At 35.1% G+C, this 21,210-nt stretch overlaps 1 protein-coding gene across 7 annotated transcripts in view; it reads left to right on the top strand.

Moving 5' to 3' along the window:
- ARHGAP24 (Rho GTPase activating protein 24) overlaps positions 1-21,210 on the top strand; it is a 671,369-nt gene that overhangs the window by 577,870 nt on the left and 72,289 nt on the right. The gene's annotated exons all lie outside the window — the stretch shown is intronic.

Raw genomic sequence — 21,210 nt, 5'->3', positions numbered from 1 at the left:
TGGCTTATTTCAGTAAATATTAGTTATACAAAATTTACCACATAAAGAGATATGCTTGAAAATTTCCACTGTTGATAATGTGAAGAAGCTAATGCAATGTACAACTTCAAGGCTTAAAACTGCTTAGTTTGGAGCATTCTTTAAAACACACAAATACACAAACTAGGGGGCAAACTAGGGTGTTTAAAACATCAAAATTACTTTAGGAACTCCTTTAAAATTATGAATTTCTGGACACGTGGGTGGCTCAGTTGTTGAGTGTCCAACTCTTGGTTTAGGCTCAAGTCATGATCTCACAGTTTCGTGAGTTCGAGCCCTGCGTCGAGCTCTGTGCTGGCAGTGTGGAGCCTGCTTGAGATTCTCTCTCTCTCTCTCTCTCTCTCTCTCTCTCTCACTGTCTCTCTCCCTCTCTCTACCCCTCCCCCACTCACGCTGTCTCTGTCTCTCTCAAAATAAATAAACTTAAAAATATATATATGAATTTCTAGGCTGTGTCCCCAGCGATTCTGATTCACTTGATCTGAAATATGGCCCAGGCACCCCAATTGTTTAAAACACTCTCCAGATTTTATGTGCGCTCCAAACATCAGTACAATATAGTGACTGACATTAAGAAGCAAAAGTATATTCCATAAAATACAAATCCCTTGAGATAATTTGCAAAGAAAAGTTTCCATAGTCAAGTGTGTAAGGAATCCTTTGCATATTATCTTTTCCTGGAGTTTTCTAGAGCATTTCTAACTTTTTAAGACTCAGAAGTCCTGAAGAGAAGAAATCCTGTTTAACTGGACTTAACCTATGTTTTCTCCAATGTAATTGATCCTGGATGATATTGTCATCACATTATCTTTTACTAGACCATAAAACCTATTTTCTCCAGAATGTCTTTGAGAAATTCTACTAAATAAAATTTGACAAGGTCCAAATTGTTATTTACATCAGTACTGCTTTTAAATGCAATATCATTATGACAGCTTTGAGAATGTGCAACTTTCAAGGCCATTGAGAATTACTTTTTCTTTTTTGAGACCTATAAATGGAATGTTTTGATTACCTAATATGGCATCTAAAAATGAAATACTAAAGAGTCACATTATTTTTGTATGATTTATGTTCTTATTGCATGAAAGGATTAGGAAGAAATCAATCAATCAATCAATCAATCAATCAATCAATAAAGGAAAATGATTTCAGTGTTTTAGATGATAATTCCGTGAAAGGAATAATAGATCTCTCTGAAGTAAACTACTAAAAGTTCTCTTATTACCGTATTATTAAATATCTGCTGAACTGAAGTTTGTAAGCAAATGCACTTTGCTGGTGAGTGATCTTTTCACATCACAAGACTTTTAAAAATGAATTGGTAAAAAAAAAAAAAAGGAACTATAAATGCTTAGTTGTTATCTTTAGTTGTAGAAACAGACCTAAAATTATACTCAGGAGGGACAGAGACTTTGTGAAAATGAGTTACTTGTTTTTTTTTTCTTTTTAATTTAATGTAATATCCTCAAAGAGGTTTGGATTATATTTAATTTACATTTTCCTTCCATAGGAAAAATATTAGAGACATTCTGGGTCTAAAGATAGAGATTCAGTCACAATTCTAAGGAAGGAGTCATTTCCATAGCACTGGAAAATATTATTAAAAAAGGAAGGCAAAGAATCACTAATTTTACCTTCAAGAAAGGAGGAAAAAAGAACGCAGTTTGTTAGCTAGCATGTTTTCAGGTCTTATGGGCTAGTCTCTAAACTAGATACTTTATGAGCATGATTTCATTTGGGTAAAAGAAATTTTCTTCAAATTCTTTTATACTTATAGAAAAAATTATCTGTTGCTTGGAGTGATTTAAAAAATAAAGTTGTAATAATGGAATTTTACGTACTATGTCTATATTCACACTTCTCACTCTCTCCCCATTTTTCTTCCTTTGTCTGCCCCATCCTCTCTTGTTCTAATTCTTTCTTCCCTTTTAGAAATTACCTCTGTGCTCTTCACTCAGTGAAATTCCCTGAAAATGTGAACAGATAAATGGAGAGCCATGCTTCCATGTGTTCTGTGTGGAGAGAAGATCCCCTTGCATTTGGTTTCCTTTGAACATTAGTCTTCTTCCTGAGCTTATGTTGTGCACGAGCGCATTGTTGTCCCTTGTTCCTAAATACACACAAAGAGCATTTTATGCTAAATTATAATGATAGCAGGACTGTCAGTATCCTCCTCATAAGTAGTGAAGTAAAACAAAATAAAACTTAATATTCCTGGTTTCATGTATGTAGATGATCTGAAATTGTGTATATGGATTACTTTTCACATTTGATTCACCTTGGTTGGCTTCATAATGCTGTCACCTGGGTGCCAATTAGTACACTGGACATCTGCCAGGAAGGAGCTGAAATGAGGTCATCGGCTTATTTCATCTTGGCACCAAGGTCACTGCTAAGCTGTATTTAACCTGGTGCTAGAGAGTAAAGACATTATTTAGTCCAGGAGCTGTTTTATATGCAGGAGGCTTATAATAAAGAGAGATATACAGGCTTGCTTTTTTTTTTTTTTTCATTTTTCTTACAAAAGAAAGATAGTGAAAGCCTACCACAAATATTTCAGAATTATGGCAACCACTACTAGCATATAAAGTACACATTATAGATTTGTCCAGCATAGTAAAACACATTATTCATATAAGGAAGTTGCTTATATCATTCTGTGTTGTATCTCATAGTTGGGTAAATAGTGACAACCATGTCATCTGGAAGGCAGGGAGTGTGCTTACTTAGAAGAAATGGGGGTTTGGAAAGAACATACTAGTTGGGGGTTGACAATATTCCCACTAAAGGGCCAGGATCTTTATTTTGATGTTTTTCTCATTATGAATTTTTATATTAGTCTTTTTAAATATGTTATTAAAATAGCATTTGTCTCAATTTTTTTTTTTTAATTTTTTTTTCAACGTTTTTTATTTATTTTTGGGACAGAGAGAGACAGAGCATGAACGGGGGAGCGGCAGAGAGAGAGGGAGACACAGAATCAGAAACAGGCTCCAGGCTCCGAGCCATCAGCCCAGAGCCTGACGCGGGGCTCGAACCCACGGACCGCGAGATCGTGACCTGGCTGAAGTCGGACGCTTAACCGACTGCGCCACCCAGGCGCCCCGCATTTGTCTCAATTAATGATTATTTTGGTGCTCCTTAAATTTTGAACCATTCTAATCTTGGCGCTACAAACTAACATGAGCTGAAGGCTCAGAAGATCTATAGAAGATTATAGTGTCATAAAAATCACCATACTGACCCTATATTTTACCATAAATAAAACAACTCCAAGTTGCATCATTACTAACATTTGAGATTTTTGAGTGCTTAATATAGAGCATTAAAGTTATAAGCATCATTAGAAGTCAATAATAGATTGATTCATAGCCATTTCATAAAGGGAGGGATAAGGGAGATGTGGTTGAACTACATAAAATTCGTGATCTATATTTAAGCAGGAGCCCATATCCAAGGCAGATTTCCCTCACTCTATCCTTCAGGAATCAGGGAGATATTTTATTATTTTTATTTTAAATAAGAAGAAAGTTAAAGTTCTGATGGGGGGTACATATTGGTGAAAATGGAGATTGACTATGCATGCAGGAACTTACTTTTTTCATCTTCATTATAGAAGCAAAATGAACAGAAAATTAAATCTGATATGCAAGAAATCTTGCTTGCTCAGACACTTGCTATGAAATAAAGATTGAGCCTTGACCAAGCTCTGAGCTCCTATATTGGATTTTCAAAATCTTTGAAAAATATTTTCAAATTTGCTCCTTCGTAGTTGTTAATATATTCCTAGAATAAATATATTTCTATGTTCTAAGAAAATGGAAAAGCACCCCCAGTGGCCAACTTATCATTTGGTATTCCTATAGCTGCCAATATAAAAATCGACAGCCACGCACATCTAGTTTATTTTATTTAAAATTTTACATACATTTAAATGTTCAATATGTTTTCCTCTCCCGAATCACTTTATGAAACCCAAGTAGACATATCCAGATGAATTCTATTAAAAGAAATATTATTTTGATGTTTACCAAGGATCCTACACTTTATACTCTTTTTGAGACTGATTTCCTGGATACTTTCAACATTATATATTTTCTCTCTTCTATAAGCTCATGTACAAATGAATTCCTATCTGATTCAGAATTACCAGTAAAGGTGTGCCTGTGTGTGAGCATGTGTATGTATTAAGTGTATGTGTGTGTTTGTACATATGTGTGTGTGTGTGTATGTTTCTGTATGTGTAAGCATTGCATTTACCCACTTGCCCCCACCTTTTATTGGAATTAGGAATTGCAGGTGCATATACTTGTTAATGTCCACTCTGAGGTGGCACACCACTTATGAATAAGAATTATGAGTTAATCACCTTTGCATCGATGGCTTTTAACTAGTTTTGTGTTGCCACGTAGTGCTGCTCAATATGAACTCATCCAACAAGTGATGCCTTGTTTCTACTATCTTTATCTTGGGGATCTTCTAATAATAGAGCAGTTATTTTCAGTGAACTTAGAAAAGGAAAAGCTAAGAAACGCTCAGGGAAGTGAAACAAAAGAGAATGCTCTTGTAGGGGTTGAGGAGCTTCTTAGAGCTTAGATGCAGACTGGCAGAAGTCCAGAGCACATGGGAACCATAATAAATAAATGATACCTTTTATTCTCTGCATCATAAATGACTGCACCTGACTGTTCAGCTCATGCTGCCTTTATAATTTTCTTCATTTCATGCTTTACATCCTTAATAAGATCAAAACGCCCTGGTGGAGAGATCATATCATAAATTCTTTTTGTACTTCTCACAGTGCCTTCGCAGTCTTGAAAGTATATAAAATTTAAGTAGGTGTGGCATTAAACTAACTGAAAGTTTATTATGTTTTTCCTTTGCACTGAAGTAACTACATATCTAGGCTTTTAGAAATGAGGAGAATGTTGTGATTTGAAGGGTTCAAAGTGAATCAGTTATCTACTCTTAACTGTATTAATCAGAGTCCCAACTGAAAAAGGTGACACACTCAAATTAGGATAATTTGAAGAAAGTTTCTGTACAAAGGTGTTACTTACAAAAATGTGGGTGGGGTTTTTGGGGATTACAAACAACAGTGAAATAACCTGGGCTTTATAATAGTGAAGGAGCTTTCCCAGTCTGAGGTCTAAGGGGCAATGGCAAAGAGGTGTTAGTAGAACTTAGAAAAAAGAGTACCATGTAGAAAAGTTTGTAGTGACTTTTGGTCAAAATACAGAACCAGCTCAAGGCAATCCCAGAGTTATGAAGTCAAGGAAATAAATACCTTGATCTTACACTTCTTCCTCTCTCCTATCTCCTGCCGTGACTGCCTATTGGCCAAACCCAAAGGGAAGCTCTAGGTTGGAAACCCTCTATGGTATCATCCATACAAGTTAGTGTTCCCATGCAGGAAGCTGGGTGGAAAAGTGCAGAGAGTGTATTTGAAGGGGCACATGAATTATATCTGGCACATTATCTCTTATTAGAAACTGTCCTGATCCTTGAAATTTTATACTACTAAAAGGATTATTTTCTTTTTAAAAAATATAATAAATATATAGTTGAATGCACTAAGTCACATGCCTATATGATGCCACCCCACTTTAATTGCAAAATAATGTTGCATATGCTATATCAGAGATACATACAGGATACAGTGGAAGTCAGGAAGGAGGAAACAACTTTATTTGTAGAGACAGCAAGACTTCTGATTTGGGTAAGATCTTTAAAGATCTCATTAAAGAAAGGAAGAAGGAAATGTTATGCAGAGAGTACAGGGTGAGTCATGAAAAAGCATAGCATGACTCTGAAAAAAAACAAGAGTAATAGAAAAGGAAAATTGGCCTTTGGAGTCAAACTGAACCCTGTTCGGTGCCATTTATTAGCTATGTGTACTGAGAAATGAACAAAACCTCCCTGATGCTTTATTGTATCACCTCTGAAACAGGCACAATAATTCCTACGTCATAGGTTACTTGCACTGATGAAATAATATATTAAAAGAACCAATAATTATGTGCAGGTCCTAGGAGCACTCTCATTAGAGTCAGAGACCATCATTCCAAATAATTATCTGGGCTATAAAGTAATGGCTTGTTATTAGGCTGAAAAACTCTAGATTAAAAAGACAAACAAACAAATCAACAAAATAACTTTCCAGTTTGGAGTTACATGATAACTTATGTCTTGGGTGTAGATCACCTACAGCAGTAAGTAATCCTATTAGTTCCCTTTTATGGTTGTTCTCTGCTGGTATCTAATATTGGTACCAAATAATTTCCCCTGTCTTGGCTCACTTGTTACTTTGTAAATGTTGTAAAACCAAAAGTCTACCCTACATGAATTTCAATATATTTTAGGTCTAGCTTATGTGCATATTAAAGAGCAGTAAGTAATGACTTTGAATGAATGGAGTCATATAATTCTTCAATTTCTATTCATGTATTCAAGAAATATCTTTTAACTATTATAATTAGTTCAGTCTTGCTTTCTTCAGATTTTCTGAATACGGTGAGGTTTTTCTATTATCTAAATTATCGCGTTTGCTAACTTTGAGGTGTTTATGAACTGTAAAGCCAGTAAGTAACTGGCTTTATATGTTTTCTTCTTCTTTTTCTATATTGGTGTATATGAAGGTACATGTATGTGCCAATCCACTTACTTTATGCCCTTCCCTCCACCTCCTCGCCCTTCACAGAAAAGATCCAGAAAGATAGCATATAGTAATTGCCTCTTTGGTAGCTTTCTTACGTTACATTTGAAAAAAAAATACTCCATTATTTCCCATTGAGTGTTTTTTAGGAATCTTGCCTTTGGTTTATCAATATATGTCAATCAGTTTCCCAATCTGTACTCAGAGCTTAGCCAGATTTAGGTTGGCAATTATATATGAATTGGTCTACCTGTCCCCAAGCAGCAATTGGTTATTGATTTCTAATACTACTGCATACACCTGCAGGTATTCATTAAATGTTAATTAATGATAGTATGCTAAGTGGAATTGATTTGCAGATTCTGGCTGATTACTCTTCTATTTAAAATTATGAGATGCACAGCAATAACCTATCAGTAGATAGGATCAAATTTTAATTTATTGCATGTGTCTAGAAAATTGTAGAACTTTAAGAATTCAAAGAAGTATATATTTGTAGTAGATATGAAAGATACTACATAACAAAAAAGTGAATAGAATGTAAGACATCTAACAGCTTTTTCTAGCTTTCTCTTGCCTTTGTTTTTCCTTAATTTAAAAAAGTTTTCATTTGGATTCAGTTATGTAAAATTCATGTAAAAGCTAGGTAACTTTTTTTTTAATTTTTAGCATATTTGTTTTTAAGTGGATAATAAATTAAAACTTCGAACTGCTTATTGTTGCCCTAAGTGATGTTATACTTTTCTTTCCTAAGGACAATTGCCTTTTTTTTTTTTTTTTGACGTTTTGGTAGTAGTTGCACATTAATTTGAGAGGTGAGAAGGAAGTGTTTTCAGTTTTTTTAAATTTTTTTTTTTTCAACGTTTTTTATTTATTTTTGGGACAGAGAGAGACAAAGCATGAACGGGGGAGGGGCAGAGAGAGAGGGAGACACAGAATCGGAAACAGGCTCCAGGCTCCGAGCCATCAGCCCAGAGCCTGACGCGGGGCTCGAACTCACGGACCGCGAGATCGTGACCTGGCTGAAGTCGGACGCTTAACCGACTGCGCCACCCAGGCGCCCCGGAAGTGTTTTCAGTTTTATAATGTTTCTCTTAAGATGCTTCTCATTTGTTATAAGCAATTTTCTTTCTTTTTTTTTTTAATTTTTAATGTTTATTTTTGAGAGAGAGAGAGAGATACGGAGTGCCAGCAGGGAAGGGACAGAGAGACACAGAATCCGAAGCAGGCTCCAGGCTCTGAGCTGTCAGCACAGAGCCTCACGTAGGGCTCAAACTCACGAGCCTTGAGATCATGACGCCAGCCCCCAGCCGAAGTTGGTCGCTTAACCAACTGAGCTACCCAGGTGCCCCTGTTATAAGTAATTTTCAAACATAAGACTCCATATTTGTTTTCAAGTGCCTGCAAATGGCTAGTGGGGGTCATAATTTTAAGGGATAATTTCAGATTTTCATTCATTTGTTTACTTAATATCATCCAGTATCATAAAATTAACGTTTTAAAACATCCAAGAAAACCCCACTATAATAATGCTGATATAATTAGCCAGATTGACTCATTTGGAGTAAAAAGAAAAGAGTTAGTATTTTAGTAAAATGAATTTGATATATTTCTGACATCAAAATTAATTTATGTCCATTAAGGTTGTTGGTTTTTGTTTTTGTTTTGTTTTGTTTTTAATTATCTAAGTGGAGCTTTATATGTAAGGCAACACTCCTCAATACTACTTGTATTTAAATTAATACTTCATTAATTAAAGAAATTAAAGAAATAGAACCTAGAGTTTTCTAAGCCTTAAACTGTAGTTCCAATAATAGTAATAATAATCAATATTTATATTAATTAATAATTATTAATATTAATGTTTTATTATTATTATTTATTATTATTGTTATTATCCCTCAACCTATATCTGGAGTTAGGGGTCTCATCTAATTGTCCCATTCTAATTACTAATAATTCCAAGACCCTACAGAAGGAATAAAGGCCAGGGGTGCCTGGGTAGCTCAGTCAGTTAAGAATCCAACTCTTGATTTCAGCTCAGGTCATGATCTCATGGTTAGTGGGATTGAGATCAGCATCAGGCTCTTTGCTGACAGTGCAGAGCCTGTTTGGGATTCTCTCTCTCCCTCTCTGCCTCCCTCCCACTAGCTCATGCACGCAGGCTCTCTCTCTCAAAATAAATAAATGAATACACAGATAAATAAGTCAATATTAAAAAAAAAAAGAATAAGGGCCACACAGTCACATGTTGTTCCATTTTGTGATCACAAAATAACGTTTAGTTGTTTTTGGTTAAAGCTCTATTAACTTCTGAATTTGACAAATTAGATTTCCCTAAATATTTAAACATGTTCATACACTAAGATCCTTGAGCCATTTTATTTGTTTATTTCCTAAAATTTTATTTGAGTATAGTTGCCACACAGTGTTAGTTTCAGGTGTACAACATAGTGATTTGCCTTCTCTATATGTTACTCTATGTTCATCATAAGTGCAGCTGCTGCTTGTCACCATGTGCTGTTACAATTATGTTCACAGTATTTATTATGTTGTGCCTTTTATCCCTGTGACTTATTCTTTCCATAATGGGAAGCCTGTACCTCCCACTCCTCTTCACCCATTTTGCCCATTCCCCCAGCCCTTTCCCTCTGGTGATCATCAGTTCATTCTTTGTGTTTATAGGTCTGATTCTGCTTTCTTGTTTATTCATGTATTTTGTTTTTTAGATTTTACTCATTAGTGAAATCATATAGTATTTGTCTTTCTTGATCTGACTTATTTCACTTGGCATTATACCTTCTAGGTTTATCCATGTTGTTGCGTACCTGAGCTGTTTTAAACCATAATAATATATTTAATTCTCCTAAGTACTACTGCCAGCCTCCAAGGGAAACATAGAGATCTGCCAAAATCTTCCCAAGCATGTATTGAGTACTTACCAACCTATTATGTCCAAACACTTAGATTTCATAAATATTTTTCTTTTAAAAATTCAAAAAATCACTTGTGTTACTTGCATTCTGCACATACTCTATTTGGTTTTAAAATAACTCTTCACCAACTGATTGCTTTTGGAGCAATACAATACGCTCCTTTCATAATATTTTTCCTATCTGACTCATTAACCCTAATTGTATGGTTATTATACTGATGATATTGAAAATTGATGGACTAACCCATCAGAAGTGGCAAAAATTTTGAGTTTCAGAAAATTTGGAAGGAAATTTTGATTTTTTTTTAATGTTTAACATACATGTAAGACTGAATTAGGAAATCTTGACTACAAAAAGTCATGTTTTAAGACATAGATCAAATAGGGGCACTTGGATGGCTCAGTTGGTTAAGTGTCTGACTTGATTTTGGTTCAGGTCATGATCTCACTTGAGTTTGAGCTGCACATCAGGTTCTGCACTGACATTGGGATTGTTTTTCTTGAGATTCTTTCTCTCCCCCTCTCTACCCCTCCCCCACTCAAGCTATCTCTCTCAAAATAAATAAATAAACTTTAAAAAATAGATCAAATAATCTATAATCAGCGTTAGTGCAGTTATGTTTGTGTATTCATGTGTGTTTATTTTAAAAGAAATCATCCTAAAATGTACTCATCCCATCACCAATATGAGAATTAGAGTCTGCTTAGCCTTTCTGATAGTGTTAATCATTCTAAACTAGTATTACAAGGGTTTTGGATTAAGAAACAGATAAGGAGTAGTATTCTTTACAGGAACTTCTATGTCCATAGTCAATTTGGGAACAACATGTGACTTTCTGGCCCCTGTCCTTTTTGTAGGGTCTTGGAATCATTTGTAGTTAGAATGGGACAATGAAGTGAGACCCCCAACTCCAGACATAGGTTAAAGAACTAACAGAGTGTACATAGAGACTCTTAAACATTTATTGAGAAAACAGCTAACACTTGAGGAAATCATAGAGTTAGTTTGTAATATGTTTATATCAAGCAAGTTAGGAAAATATTCACAAGTATCCTTACTAAAGGAAGTGACAATTGTTCTGAAACTATAATGTTTTTAGTGTTGGATTTTTGGCACATTATGCAAATGTGTTCTCTGTGAAGCTAGCTAGAAGGCTGGGTTCAAATTCCAGACCCCTAAGGTGTGTTTTACGTCCTGCCCTTGCAGACATAGACCCTAGAGCTGATGAAACACAGCAAACCCAAACATTAACTGTGGGAGACAAAGTACTGGACAGTTAAGCTGTTCTGACTGCAAAGTTAATTGTAGTGGTTCAAGAGAACAAAATTCAAATTCAAATCAAAATCAGAGCTTTTCTTAATTTTACACCATTACAATGATTACTATTTGTCATTTGTTTAGTGGAGTAACTTAATTTTTTCAAGTTTATTTATTTATTTTGAGAGAGAGAGAGAGAGAGAAACAGCACGAGCAGGGGAGAGGCAGAGAGAGGAAGAGAGAATCTGAAAGTGCAGAACCCAAAGAGGGGCTCAATCCTATGTACCATGAGATCATGACCTGAGCCAAAATTGAGTCGGATGCTTGACCAACTAAGCCACCCAGGTGCCCCTGGAGCAACTTAATTTTGAGCTATCTATCATAGCATTTTATCTTAAAGCATCGGTTCTTTTGTATATACCAAAACCCATTCTATAAAACTGCCTTGTAATATTAAATAATTATCATCTGTGGCAATTAAAACTAATATTGTGTGAAGGAAAATGTCTCAAGTAAGTGAAATCTCCTATTGAGCATATACCAAACACTACACTCAAGTAAAGGTAGTAAAATTTAACTTTAAAAAATGATTTATGAACTTAACCCCATTCCTTCCTGTGTTGCCTGTAGGCAGAGCTGTGTAGAAACAACTGCTTAATGCAAGTTCCTTTTCTTTCAATGATTCTCTTCTAGATGTTTCAAATACTTTTAAAGTAACAAACTTTGGAGAGAAATCAATTATGTTAACTGTCAACATGTATTGAAGATTCTGAGGGGAGTGAGAGAATTAGAGTATGACTTTAAAGAAATATGGAGGCATCTATAAGCCTCCTCTCTCCCACCTCATTAGCTTTTCCCTCTCCAGTGAATAATGCCCATAAGCATATAACATTCTGTATTATTTCCCAAGCTAAATCCCCTTGGCCCCACAACCCGCCTACACACCCACTCACTACCCCCACTTCTGTGCTCCTATATACACTACAATGCCTAGAGAAGTAGTTTATACTGGGTGTTTCTGTTTTCTCTCTTCCATAATCTTACAAACACATTCCCACGATGATTATATTTGTGCTGGTCTGATCAATCCTCCAAGGACACCGATAATCTCCATGTTGCCTAATCCAGTGTTCTCTGTGTTTCCTATACTAGTGGTCTGTGCTCTCTCAGTCATCATTTTATCTAACCTCTCAGCAGCTCTTGACTCACCAGACCACTTTCTCCACTCAGACTTTCTGGTTTCTCTTCTGACCTTACTAGATGTACCTTCTCAATCTACTTTGCTAATTCCTCTTCCTTTTCTCAACCTTTAAACATCGCAGCTCACTTGAACTGCATTTTCTCTATTCTAGAGGCAGCATTCCTTAGGTGCATCATCCAGTCCCATATTTTTTAGACTACTGTTACATGGATGACTTCCAAATCTGCATTTCAGTCTGGACCTCACCTCTGGATTGTAGACTTTGTTTTACTCCCTGCTGTATCCTCAGAACCTAGAGTAGTGACACCCACAATACAGGTGCTCAATGAATATGTGTTGGGCAAAATAATCAATGCTCTGCTTTACTTCCCAGGGATATTGTAAAAACCAAATGAATCAAGGGATATAAAAGTAACTTGCAGGGGCGCCTGAGTGGCTCAGCCGGTTGAGGGTCTGACTCTTGATTTCAGCTCAGGTCATGATCTCATGGTTCATGGGATCAAGCCCCAGATCAGGCTTTGCGCTGACAGCTTGAAGCCTCCTTGGGATTCTCTTTCTACCCCCCCACCCCCACCCCGCCTCTACCCTGCTCATGCTATCTCTCAAAATAAATAAATAAATAAACAAACAAACAAACAAACAAACATTAAACAATAATCTTGCAGATTTCTATTATTCCAAAACAATAAAAAGAGGGAGATACAAGAGAATTTTAAAAATGGATTTCATCATTCTAATCTAGATCTTCAAAAGTGGCATGTCTTCTCAAATTCAGTGTCCTTTTCACTCTTCAAACTCTGAGCATCAGGAAAAGAGGTGTAACAAATCTGTATTCAGATACAAAAAGAAGCGCTCTAATGTTTGGCCAGATAAAAGTATGCCGTCTCTAATGTATGAGGCCCACAAATTTACTAGACTCAGTAATCCCAACTTGAGTGATATGTCCTTGCAAGCTAGTTGCAAAGTGTTAATTATTTACAATGAAAATAAGCAATTAGATAAGTTATATGACCCATAGCTTTAAAGCTTAGTACTTTGTAGCGGAATGGGTGTCACTGAAAAAAAAAGATATAGATATAAGCTAACAGGAAGACTGTGGCTAAAATATGTAAATTCTAAAATTTACAGTCTCTGCCTGTTAAAGCAAACTGTCAGGGTGCCTGGGTGGCTCAGTTGGTTAAGCGTCCAACTTTGGCTCAGGCCATGATCTCAGAGTTGGTGGGTTTGAGCCCTGCATTGGGCTCTGTGCTGACAGCTCAGAGCCTGGAGCCTGCTTCGGATTCTGTGTCTCCTTCTCCCTATGCCCCTCCCCGACCTGTGCTCTGTCTGTCTGTCTGTCTCTCTCTCTCTCTCTGTCTGTCTCTCCCTCTCTCTCTGTCTCAAAAGTAAATAAACCTTATAAAAAATTATTAAAGCAAACTGTCTTACAAGAGTAGTGGTTCTCATGGTTTATGATACATTAGAATCATCTGGCAGGTTTCTGCATCTTACAGCAAGGATTGCAGGTCCCACCACTGCAGTCTCTGATTCAGTTAATTTGAGCTTGGGTCTAAGAATTTGCATTTCTAACAAGTACCTTCTTACCTTCCTGGACATATACACTGTAGTATCATCACACTTTGAGAGATTTTGCAGTAGAGGGTTTATTTACATGTTCATGGGGAGTATAATGTTCAATATAATTCCAAAATATTTCTCCTAAATTTTCCAATATTCGACTCATCATTTGTGCTGTGTATTAAGGGACCTCCTAATAGACCAATAATTTTAATTTTAGATTTATTTAAGCCAGTAAATTCTCTGCCTTGCTTCTTTGACTATGAATGACGTTCCATTTGCTAGAAATTGGTGATTATTGACTGGGGTCTTGCTTTCCTTTATGATTCCAGTCTGTATCATCATTGTTGGAGTAACACTGATCTAAATATACATGACATTTACTCTACCTGCCTGTCTTCTATATCAGTCAGGTGAAATTTTGAATTCAATGATCTCTTAAACTAGCCAAGCTAAATTAGAAGAGGACACAAACTCTAGAAGCCTTGGCTCTGCCAGGGAAATATTCTATCTATTTCTTGGAAATTTCAATTAGAACTTAACTAGATGATGAGAAGGAAGTGGCTAGATTCTGAGCCTCTGACATAAGTGAAAGCCAAAATATATTGTTGGACTTAAATTGAGATTCTATTCCAGATCCAGTACAATTTGGAAGACAAATATCCAAAATGTAATAAGTTATATCATGTTTATACTTAATGTACTTAGTACAAATAGAAGGTATTTCGAAAGGATGAATCCAAGAATGTAAAAATTAGTGGAAATATAATTATGCCTATTTGAAGTTTTACAATTTTCATTCACTATTTAAAAGTAAATTTATCACAGTTGTACTTTTAAGAACATGATCAATATGAAAATCAATAGTTACTTGAAAAATAAATCAATAGTTAATTTCCTATAAAAGGATTTTTCTTTACAAATATATTCAGAATATTTTTTTCAAAAATAAGCTAGCCTTCTGCATTTTAAAGGATTCAAATTATGTTTCATTTACTGAAAAAGTTAGAATCAAGATTATTATACATGGAAATAAAAATAACAGCATAGCATCCCATGTCCCAAACAGGACTCCAAGTATTTTGTGGTATTATTCATTCAATTAACTCACAATAACACCAGGAGGCAGCTGCTGCTAGCACCCTCAGTTAAACATGAGGAATTTCACAGCTAATCAATGACTAATTTGAACTTGATGAGTCTGGCTTCAGTGTCTGACTCTAACCTATTTTTAGTACTTCTTGAATGACATGTCCTTGTAGGAACTATTTGTTTTTGCAGTTTGATCCAGCTAGCACTTTGGTCTAATATTCACATTTGCTGACACTTTTTATTGTGAGGTTTGAGGAAAGGCAAGTCAGAAGAAACTTGTACAGTATAAAATGTTTATGTCAATGCTTTCTATATCTGTAGCCAAATAGACAAACTTCCAGCAAACTATTTCTAAACTTAATGATTAAAAATCTACCATAAACAATAAATAGCAATCAATCTATAATTGGTTTAAATAGTATGCATTTCTAGTCACTTTCATCTTAAACATAAGTTAGCTATATACATAATGTGGTGTGATTCTTACAATGAGATTATGACCTAGTAAGGATGATATAAGAAATATGTAAAACAGTATTATAAAGTACTCGTGAAATTAAAATGTAGCATTAATTTTATTATAATGCAAGATAACATTTAGTAATGTGTTTGCTGTATGGTAGTGACTACACACTACAAATAAAATGATGGTTATTTCTATTGGGCCCTTAATTAATTCTCATTTTATGCTTTAGGGGTTTTAAAATATTCAAGATCTCATTAGAGAGTAATGCAACTTTTCTGTTGACAATATACATTGAGATTTTGTCCTTCTGATACTTAAGAAATTAACCTCTGAGGAAGAAATACTTGGAAAAAAAAACTTGATTAGCAAAGCATATCAAAACTCTTACTCTTCAGATAACAATGTCTCTATTATACACAAAACAATATGAAAAATTAAAGATGATATTGATTGTGAGACCAATTTGTTTTCTGGCCTTATTTTGTAAACTACATGCTGCTTTATTATTTTTGTTGTTATTTATTAAGAAGTGATGGCATCCATAGAAGCCTATGATTTGTAGTTTATACTTCACATAACTTTGGTTGATTTGCAAATATCAGTCTCCATAAAAGGGAAGAAATGTTTTCCCATCTTAGTAATTTTCCACTGATATCCTTCAGAATTTACTTTATATCTTGCAATTTATCATTAGAGTTCTACTGCCAATAAAGACCCAAACTAAGTTTTGAGAAAAGTAATGCTTTAAAAAAGTAAAATAAAACCTTGCAATTGTATGAGTGGAAATTAGTAACCCTAACTAAGATATAAAATATTTTCATGTAAGCTAATAAAATAAATAGTATAATATGCCTCGTTTTGACCTGATTTACAATTAGGAGTGAGGTAACATTTTGCTTCTGAAATTATTAACAGTATCAGAGGTGTTCACTGAAATGTCCTCGGGTCTGTACCATGAGCTATGCTTGGAAATGAACCCAAATGTCTATACCACAGTTTCCCTTGAGCAACTTGATTTAAAATTTAAATATGAGGAAATAATTTACTGTATATATGTAAACGTTTTTTTACTCAAGTTGACATACATATAAATACTTTGCTTCTGAATAATTGTTTTGCTTTTTAGTTCATAATTTGGACAATTTACAAGTATTTTTCTCTAAGGAAAAATAACAAAAATCTACATTGGCAACTATTTTGGAAATTTCCACACAATAAATTCAGAAAAGTAATTTTTTTAATATTTTTTTAATAAAGGTAATGCACAGGGGCACCTGGGTGGCTCAGCAGGTTAAGCGTCAGCTCAGGTCATGATCTCGCAGTCTGTGAGTTCCAGCCCCACCTTGGTCTCTGTGCTGACAGCTTGGAGCCTGGAGCCTGCTTTGGATTCTGTGTGTCCCTCTCTCTCTCTACTCCTCCCCCATTCACACTCTGTGTCTCAAAAATGAATAAATGTTTAAAAAAACTTTTTTTTAAAGAAAGGTAATGCACATAATAGTAGTAGTCTTGTTTTCACTGAGAAAATCCTAGTGACATTAAGTGGTCTGTGCTCTGAGCAGCACTGGCCACCTGTCCCAAATCTTCCTTTGGGGATGTACTCAAGGACCAGTATCTGGGAAAAGAGGAATATGAGGTTATAGGTAAATTAATGAGAACTCAAGTGAGCACTCTTAAGCATTACTGGGTGACATTAGTGACAATTACCTTTCAGCTCACCTTGGCTTTTTATGGATTAGTACTTTCATGACCATTTCATTCTGATCATTTGCTCTTTTCAATAATGTTTTTTTCTCATGTAAAATAATATCTGATAGAATATCTGGACTAATGCATGAAACAACACATGGTTGAGCATCTGGAAGATGCAGAAAGGGACAAAAAAAGAGCAAAGAAATTCCCAATCCTATCATTCAGAGGTAACCATTGGCAAAATTACTGTGTATTTCTATGTAGTATCTTATTTATCTAGCTTTCCTTCTATATGAAAATTGAGATAATATCACATGTAAAAATGTGTTTATTTCCTTTTATATAATAAAAACTCCTATCAAAATCCTATTTTAGTGGCTGCATCATAGAGAACATTATCCATATTCCTATAAACAATGAACATATATATTTTGACATATCATTTCCAATATTTCTCTTAAAATTAAAAAAAAAAATTCTATGCAGGGGTGCCTGCCTGGCTAGTCAATAGAGCATGTGACTCTTGATCTCAGGGTTGTAAGTTTAAGCTTCACATTAGGTGTAGAGATTACTTACAAATAAATTTTTTTTTAAATTCTATGCAAAATTATTCATATATATTATCTCTTAAATTGTTATTATTTTATAATTATTAGAGGAATCAAACTTTTCATATAGTCAATGGAATTGTACCTCTTTTTTAAATTAACTATACATTTACCTTATTGTAGATTTCTTGAACCTACCTTTTAATTTTAAATTAAGCTCTTTCTTAGCCTATTAAATTCATTAAGCTTTTCTTAATCTACCTTTTAATTTTTGCGAAAGTTAATTATGTCAAGTATTTATTTTATTTCAGAAAACCTATTTTATTTCTGGAGAAGAAAGATTTATATCAAATGCAAATATACAGAAGACCCCCCAAAATGCACATGTATTTTCAATTATATATAAAGAAGTAAAATTGAATGATGTGACCTGCTCAGTTAACTTAAAATCACAAATGCTTGAAGTGATAACACTAGCACCAAGGCATTATTACCTTCCCAAGCTAATATCTAAAGGCGTGAACAATTTCCTGAAACATATGTCCTATAAAAACATGTGCAAATCTAAAGTAGTATTAAAAATTAAAAATAAAACTGCACAGATATGTATTAAATTAAATATTAATTTAATATTAATTAAATTAAATTAAAAATGGAAGCATTTTATTAAAATGGAATTTTAATAAAGCAGAATTAAAAATGGAAGGCATACACTGGCTTTAATAGGTATCATATCACATACACATACACATAGACACATAGGGATTGAAGATAACGATGACCCTGTCGCTCCAGTGATAATTAGCTCTCAAGACAGCTTTTTAAAATTTCACCTTTTTAAAGAATTTTAGGTCCACAAATGGCTAAATGGAACATGAAGCCCTATAAAGGATTCACAAAGAGAGTGAAACTTGATTCACATGGTTGAAAGTCAATATTGAGTTTATTTATTTATCAAATGATATATCATTAAGTTGTTTTTGAGCCCCTTCAATTGCAAGGTACAGTACCCGCCCTTAGAACTGATGGGTTTTGAATTAGAACTGATGGCATCTCTAGTTGGAAATCACATTTTTTCAGTAGAGTGTCTAGTTCATGTTTGTATAAATGTCTCCAATTGTTTTCATCGCATTCGTAGCAAAGAGTCTATATTTCCACCAAGACTGGTAAATAAAATTTTAAAAATATTTTCCCCTTGTCTTGTTAATACACTGAGGAATCAAGGTCCATATCCATGGGTGAAATTCACAGATGGGATTTCATATCTGTGATTGGCAGTCTAAATGAGACTCAGGGTCACGCATACAGCACCACTGGCAGAGATAGAGAATCAAATGAAAAGTCAGGGGATAATGGCCAGTTGTGCTTATCATTCTCTTTCTTCCCTGCTTTCAGGCAGAAACACACTCTAGTGGCTGTCACTCACTCATTACTAGGCTGTCTCTGCCTGGGCTGGGAGTGACACAGCAGGATATTGCCGCCCGAATTACTAAGCATCCCTTAGGCAAAGACAATAATTAAAATATTTTCATTTCACAATGGTAAATTTTTGGCTAGTACTATGGTATAAATGGGTAAGAACACAAAATAAATTATTAGTACTGCACTGTGTCAAATGAAGCCTATTTTTCTTTTGTCATTTAGTTTTTTCTGCTGCTTTTATGTTATACGGCCACATGCATATTAACGTTGGCATATTTACATATATGTACAGTATATAATTTTAATGTGCATTGTTATGTATCAAGTAAAGATAGCCTTTAAAATGATAATTATATGTATAATATATAATGACATCATATATATATGATGATATATATATATATATATATATATATATATATATATATATATATTTGACTAATTGTTTCCAAGCACCTGCTACACATAATATCTCTGGGGTCAAATTAAAGTTGTTTTTTTTTTAAGTTTATTTATTTTTGAGAGAGAGACAGAGACAGAGTGCGAGTGGGGGAGGGGCAGAGAGAGAGAGGGAGACAGAATCTGAAGCAGGCTCCAAGCTCTGAGCTGTCAGCCGTCAGCACAGAGCGAACTATGGTTGGGATGGTTGGTGGGGGGGGGGGGGGGGGGCTCCAAAACTATGAGCCGAGCTGAAATCAGTCGCTTAACCGACTGAGCCACCCAGGTGCCCCTCTGAGGTGAAGTTAAATGTAATATGTTCTTTTTGCATTTGTAGGTGTAGTAGCCATTAAATGAGACTGAATTGGTGTTTGCAGCATTTCTCCTTTAGCCTAACACCGGGCTAATATTCTTACTTTATTTCATTGAATTCTCACAAAAATGTACTATAACAGTATTTTTATATCTAAATCATAGTTAAAAACACTGAGTTTGCAAAAGTTATGTAATTTCCCAGAAATTAAGCAGCTAATATAAAATTACAGGTAGGTTTTCTGACTCCTGAACTGGCGCTTTTTCAGATACAAGTTACTTAAAGTGATGACTGACTGAGGATAGACCTACAGGTGTAAGAGGGTTATTGTTTCCCAAACAGTGAGGTGTTCTTTATAATGTGAGAAGTTTAGTCTTATTTTTTCAGGAATTTTGTAAATGTTAAGAAACCACTTTGCTGTGGTTCCTCAGCCCCTCCTCCTACTTCCATCCAGTTGTATTAAAATGTACATCACCAATTTTAGTTGTTCGTCTGATAAGCTTAAAGTTATTTCACTTCTCTGACCTTTCGCCTGTTCTGACATTCACATCAGTGGTAGAATAACTGTATTTATCAACTTAGGACAGCTGTATAGAATTCAGAGGTTGCAGATTCAATGTCTACAACTTTCACGGCTATGTGCAAGTTGGGTTGGGTGGGAAAGAACAGTGAATGGTGAGCCTATTGTGAATTGGAGCATGCAAGCTCCTCATGAAGGTGTTCAGATCCACTTAGAAACCAAACATCAAGGTTTCCATCAAACACAACACTTGCATATGAATCAATTCAACCCAAGGCTGCAAACGCACAACGCTTAGTGTTCACTTAGTGAATAGTTAAATATTCATAGATATTTGGAGCGCCTTAGAAGTTAGTATAATACTAAAATATTTTCAGAATTCAGTTAAATGTTCCATTTCCTTAATTATTCCTTCCATGAACAACACTAATTATTTTCGAAGAAAATGAAGCAATATAGTTGCTGATACATGTCTTTAACCACAAGATAGGAAGTAAGAAAAACCATGCCTCAAGACCTCTTTCAGGGTCATATACGGTGATGCCTGTTTTGTCAATGAGAAAATTGAGTCACCAGGGAAATGTAAATGCTATAAAACATCTCTAAGAAATTAAATCACATGCATCAGATGTCTGGCACTTCAAAGTTGATATTGCAGACTATAAAGGTTTAAAAGTATATGGGGGCGCTTGGGTGGCTCAGTCGGTTAAGCATCCGACTTCAGCTCAGGTCATGATCTCACAGTTCGTGGGTTCGAGCCCCGCGTCGGGCTCTGTGCTGACAGCTCAGAGCCTGGAACCTGCTTCATATTCTGTGTCTCCATCTCTCTCTACCCCTCCCCTGTTCACACTCTGTCTCTGTCTCAAGAATAAATAAACATTAAAAAAATTTTTTTAAGTATATGGGTTGTTCTTTTGGAGGGTGAAATAAGAGAAACCATCAAGCTTTTGCATGGAGGCACCACTGGGGTTTCAAAGCTCATGCTTCGGCGTGAGGGCCATCTAGGGGTTTAATTTGTGGGCAGGCTTGTGTGTTCTTCTCTTTTCTTTGTTTGCCCACCCTGCAGGTGTGTTC

Source organism: Neofelis nebulosa, chromosome 3, assembly GCF_028018385.1.
Source record: "Neofelis nebulosa isolate mNeoNeb1 chromosome 3, mNeoNeb1.pri, whole genome shotgun sequence".
Taxonomy (NCBI): domain Eukaryota; kingdom Metazoa; phylum Chordata; class Mammalia; order Carnivora; family Felidae; genus Neofelis; species Neofelis nebulosa.
This window is presented reverse-complemented; position numbering and strand designations above follow the sequence as displayed.